This window comes from Vitis vinifera, chromosome 6 (genome assembly GCF_030704535.1).
Source record: "Vitis vinifera cultivar Pinot Noir 40024 chromosome 6, ASM3070453v1".
Taxonomy (NCBI): domain Eukaryota; kingdom Viridiplantae; phylum Streptophyta; class Magnoliopsida; order Vitales; family Vitaceae; genus Vitis; species Vitis vinifera.
In genome coordinates, this window is record NC_081810.1 from 20027256 (window position 1) to 20033311 (window position 6056).

The 6056-nt window shown below is 33.2% G+C and overlaps 1 pseudogene; it reads right to left on the bottom strand.

Annotated features, from left to right (window-relative positions):
• Positions 1 to 1877: 1877 nt before the first annotated feature.
• On the bottom strand, positions 1878 to 2591 carry LOC100263673 (V-type proton ATPase subunit B 2-like; annotated as a pseudogene).
• Positions 2592 to 6056: the final 3465 nt, after the last annotated feature.

Sequence of the window (6056 nt, forward strand, 5' to 3'; positions counted from 1 at the left end):
CATTATCATATCTGTTTAAAATAGTTTATATGATAAGGTCCTTGATTAAAATTTGAAAATTGTTATCATGATAGAGATTATGATAATGAGAAGCAATTCTTTTAATAATTTTAATCTAAACTGTTCTTGATCATAGGATTATTGTCAACAGGACATCAATAATCCAGATAGATCAATATATATGTGATGGTCTTTATTGGATAAAGATTGATATATCTCATTTGTTAAATTACATATATAGATGATGCACATGTAGATGTGATCATTGAACTGACTCAACTGAGAATTTCTAATGGTTATCTTTACCTTAAATTGTCAATAGGAATTTCTCAAGAAGAAATATAATAGTTTTCTTTGACCTGAGATTATCAAAGTAATTAACAAGTTATTTATTATATTTTAATCCCGGACACCTAATGCCTTAGGGCACTAGTTGAATGGATATTGGATATAATTAAATACTTGTAGAATTAATGATTAATCAAGAAGGAATCCATCAACTCGTGGTAATGAGTTTGAGCTCTATGATAAAAATAAGACCTTGGCCAAGGGCAATTGAATGAATGAAGAAATGAGTTTCTTAAGTCATAAGTCATTCACTAAATAAATAATGTGTTGACTTATTAGAGTTTGACAGTAATACCATACTCTAGAGTTAGCCCAGAGCTGTAAATGATGGAAGGAAATATTACATTATTCTTCTACCGGTTCTTGAAAGTAAAAGATATTACTTCATACTATCTGGACGTTAAGGAGTGTTGCTAGACGCCTACCTTAATTAGTAAATTGATTTGATTAATTTACTACCAGCTTAGTAATGAACCTACGGGGTCACACACAAACGAGTGTTTTAATCTTTGCAAAGAGCTATTTATTATTATTTGATAATTAAATTAGAGAATTTAATTTTAATCAAATAAATAAATATGTTCTATGTGGAATATTATTATATTCTTTGCTAGCACCAAGAATATAATTAATATATAGATAAATAAAATAAAATATTTTTCTTTGGACGTGGAAGTTAGTCCACGAGAATGTTTGCTAAACATTTGCAAACATATGGGTACATGCAGCAACTTACAGGAGGGATGTGGGTTTTGTTTTTAACTTACAAGACTTGGTCAAAGTGTTTTTCAAATGCTATTGAAAATAGCAAAAGAAAAACAAATGGACCAATAGAATCTCTTAGTAGCCCAAAAAAAAGGAGGACACGATAGAGATAGATTAAGTGATAAAATCAAAAAAATCAAATTAGTTGAGTTATCTTATCACTTAAAACAGAAGTTGTATCGGATATGCTATATAGCATATATACACAATCTGAATAAGGATCGATCTATCTTTATCCTCCTTGTTTTTACGCCAAAGAAATACAAAGTGTTGTTCTATTTTTTTTTAAGTTCCGCGTATCAAAGGGTTGATAGCAAAGATTAATTTCGGTGTGGATACACGTAGAGTCTTCATACAATTGGAGAAAAATTTATGCTTGAAGAATTGATATCCAGGTTATTATTTTAAATTTTTTGATAGCTGCGGTATATATTTTGAATGCAAAATAGATCAATTTCCCGCTGTATGTGTTATAAATTTATTTTATAACCTTTGAATTGCATCCTATTGGCTAGCCTCCTCATACCCGTTATGGCATACCTCTCCTTCATCTTTCTTAGCCGATGACCACCTCTCTTTTCTTTAGGCTCGGGATCAGAAACTGGAAAAGGTTTAGGTTGTTTTGCAGGAGGTGGCTCCTGCCATTTCTCAATCTTCTTAAGGATCTCTATTCAATGGAGTTCAAAAACTTAAACAATATGGTCTGAAGGCATGACATGGACGATTTCTGATTAAAGTTCCGATGATTCAAGTAGGAGACGTTCTCATGGGGGAGAATCCGAAACAGCGTCTATGCCCTGAGTCACAAATTTGTCTAGGAATTTCAGATATAGCAGATGCTCAGAGGAGAGTGCTTCTTCTTCAACCACATCTTTCATTGCTTGAACATCCTTCCCAATTGCATAATTTGCATAGAGCTGATTGGATACATCGGGTCATGCCCTCACCAATGTCACTCTTCATTAAACGAGACAGTGATGGGAGGACATTGATTGGTGGGTATACCTGTCGATTGTGGAGCTGTTTGTCAATGTAAATCTGGTCCTCAGTGGGAGCGGGATGTGTTATATCATCATAGGGCATAGTTAAAATCGGGATTTGTGTAATGGGACCCTTCCTTCTTTCAATACGTCCAGGCTCCAGCACGTTCGTAAATTGTCGCCAGATCAGCACACATATACCCAGGATACCCACGCCTTCCGGGAACTTCTTCTCGGGCAGCAGATACCTCATAAAGAGCATCTGCATCAGAACTCATATCTGCTAGTATGACAAGAACATGTTTGCCACATTCATATGCTAAATATTCAGCAGTGGTGAGAGCAATGCGAAGAGTGATGATGTGTTCAATGGTGGGGTCGTTGACCAGGTTGAGGAATGGAGTCACTCTCTCCATTGATCTATTTTCCTCGAAATCACGTTTTTGAAAAAAAAAGCTGTGCAGTCTCCATGTTTCCTCCCATAGCTGCAAAAAAAAAACAATGGCAAAGTTGTCCTCTTCCACGTCCTGTAGGAGACTTCCAGACTTCACATTATATCCGAATGTGGAAACGCCAACACATCTTCAGCATGTACTCAACCAACCCGAACGTGAAGCTCGATAGTCCCCTCATCATCCATTGATGTCACAGTATCTAGAGGGGAAGAACCATCCAGAACAATTGCAAATCTTGATGGTGAGAGAGCCACGAAGTTGGGATCCTCGCTGATCATCACCGCATGCATTGACGCGCGTGGACGATAAGGGAGCCAGGTGTGTCTGCTCATGTCAATTCCGACGTGATTGGCAAAGCGTAAAGGACATGGAGAGCCCCATAAGCAACCTCCTTCATGTCGGGAACTGAGACTCTATGACCTCCAGACTTGAAGGCTCCATGAATAGTCAAAGATTCGACTTCCTGTAGGTTTGCCACATCCTGAACAGACCTGAATTTTCTCTTCTTTCGGACCCTTGTCTCAGAAAATGGTTCCATAGCTGTCACGTGTTTCAGAGGCAAATTGATGCCTTGGATTAAGAGGGTCTGATGATAGAGTCTTCTGATTGAAACAGAACTCTTCCAATAAATGCTTCTGAAATGAATAACAAAACTAGGCCAAAATAAGGGTGTACACTTCTACAATAAATAAGGCATACCTAATTATGAAGCTCTTTAATTTGAAGATGCTTGAGAACAAAAATTTTAAGCAACATTTGAATGAATTTGCGAGTGAGATAGATTGCAAGAGGAGCACTACAAAGTATGTCTAAGGATACTTATAACCATTAGTTGGATTTCACACTTTAGGCCTACAACTGAAGCAGAGTACATGGTTAATTATGATAAAAGTTAGCAAAAAGATGATTTGGTTGCAGCAATATTCATTAGCAAATTTATGAGTCAAACATATGATGAATGTATTAAAGTGAAAGACATATGGCTAATTCAATATTTCATTTAATGACTAAATATATTGTACTTTGTTATCACTTCATCAAGTTTTCACTTGAAGATGGAGTGTCAACATTTGTGAAGATACAAGGTAGCAAGAATCCAACTAACATGTTGACCAAAATAGTGATAATAGAGAAACTGGAGTTGTGCATAGCTTTAATGGGTCATGGGTGAGGATGGGTTGTTTAAGTGCACACCATATTCATTAATCATTAAAGGAAGATATTTAGTTGTACTTTAGTTTTTAAGTGGGAGATTGTTGGATTATAAAGTTTGAATCATTCTTATCATGCTACATAGGAGATGTCGAGGATTGAATGACAAGTTTGCCCCTATTGTATTTAACCCTTTATGATTCAAGGTTTAGTTAGAGAGTGGAAAGAAAATAGCATGGCCACAATTGAAAGGAGGAGAGTTTTCACCATAGTAACTTTTGTATTTTCATTTCATTAGTGGATTTTTGAGTGTTAGTGCATTCGTGAATGTATGATTCACAATAATCGTTGAACCATGTTAATTTTTTTTCTCTCTCTTATTTTTGCTTATGTATATGTGCTTATGTTAATCGGTTGTGATTAGATTAATTGACTACTTGACTCGAACCAACCGGACTTGCATGAGTTGCATCCTTATGAGGTTAAGGTTTTTGTGGATAGGGGATGGGATGAAGAGGATGAGGACATTTTTTGCCCTTTCACATTCAAGTTTTATTTGAAAGTTAAATACAATTGTATGCATACATTTCATGTTGTTTGATCTAAGAAAGATGGGAAAAAAGATAAAACAAATTTATATTAATATATAAGAAAAATGAATGTCAATAATATGACCATGTGCTTTAATTTGATCTTGTAGTTGATCTTAGTTCAAGATGACACAAATTCTTGAATAAAAAATGTGGTCTAAGGGTCAACTAGACTTGATCTTGACTTTGTTACCTAAAATGTGGTCTTCATCTTTAAAAGAATGAAAGAAAACTACTTATTTTTTGCTTTAATTAATTTTTTTTCATGGGCTTGCCAAGAAATGTCGAATAGTAAAGGATGTTCAAACTTGTTGAAGATTCATTCACTATTCAAGCTCATTTGTTACTCAAACTTCCATCAAAAGGATACATGAGCTACTCTTGTTTAAAAAACCTCATGAATTTTTGTCCACTCTTCAATTTTTTTTTTTTCCTTAAAGAAAATGTTATAATGGTTTCATTTTAAATGTTCATGCCAGAACTTCAACTTCTCTACTTGCACTCCTCCCTTTGAAATCAAGGATAGTTTGTCTATGTTTTAGAAAGTTTAAATAATGAGACCATTATATTTGACACTTCAATTCAAATTTGAAATATTGCCAACATATGAATCTAAAGTTTAAATTTAGACAACACTTAAAAGTTGATTTGTCAATCAAATTCACTTTTAAACTTTTCATTAATTCTTAACTTAAAAATAAATTATATTACCTAGATTTTATGCAATTTATAAATTAGTAAATTTTTTCTTATTTTTTAAGTAAATTTAGATATAAATTTTTTTTTTTTGAGGAATATATATTAAAAACAACACAAATTATATTTTGATCGGATAAACCAAACATAATTATCTTACTTTAAACAAATATTAAATACATCGGTATAAGAGTGAAAGACTAGGGATCTGTTTAGTAATTGTTTTTTAGAACAATTTTCTATTTTTCATAATAAAATAATAAGAAAATACGTTTGATAGAAACTATTTTCTTTTTTCTTTTCTTAAGATAAGAAAATATGATTTTTTTAGATAACATCTTTAATTATTTTATATTGTTTTCCCTTGTTTTCTAAAAGTTATCTCATAAAATAATTATAAAATGATTAAAAATAAAACACATGATATAAGAATTATTTTTGAAACATATTTTAAAATATTAAAAACGGGTTAAAAACAAAATCAGAAAACATGTTCTCAAAAATAGTTTTTCAAAACTATTTTCGAAAACAGCTATCAAATAGTGTCTAATTAACTAGGTAAAAAGAAAACATCTATTTATTCTAAACAAATATAATTGAATACATTAACACGACAGTGTTAACTAAAAATATATTCGATAATTATTACTTCTCTTTCAAAGCAAATACTACATATCACCGTCCAATAATTGTACAAGAAAATATATATTTTCTAATTTATAAAATAAATAATAATAAAGTAGTAAATATTTTAAATATCAAACAAGATTGAAGATTCTATCCATGGTATGGAAAACCACTTTATTTAGTCACGTGTGATTGTCATCTCTGCAACCTGAAACATTTCCTCTATTCATCATGCAGACTTTCCAGGAGTTCCTAGACCTGGGGGACCTTTACCGCGGCATCTGGTGATGGGTGAGCAACCCCTTTGCCATCGATGGGCTTCTTGAGGTGGAGCCTTGGGATTCTCGCGACAACCCACTGGTGGACTCGGTCCATGGCATGGGTCTAGGAACTTATCAATGTCAACCTCACCATGTACGTACATGACCAAAATCATGCTGACA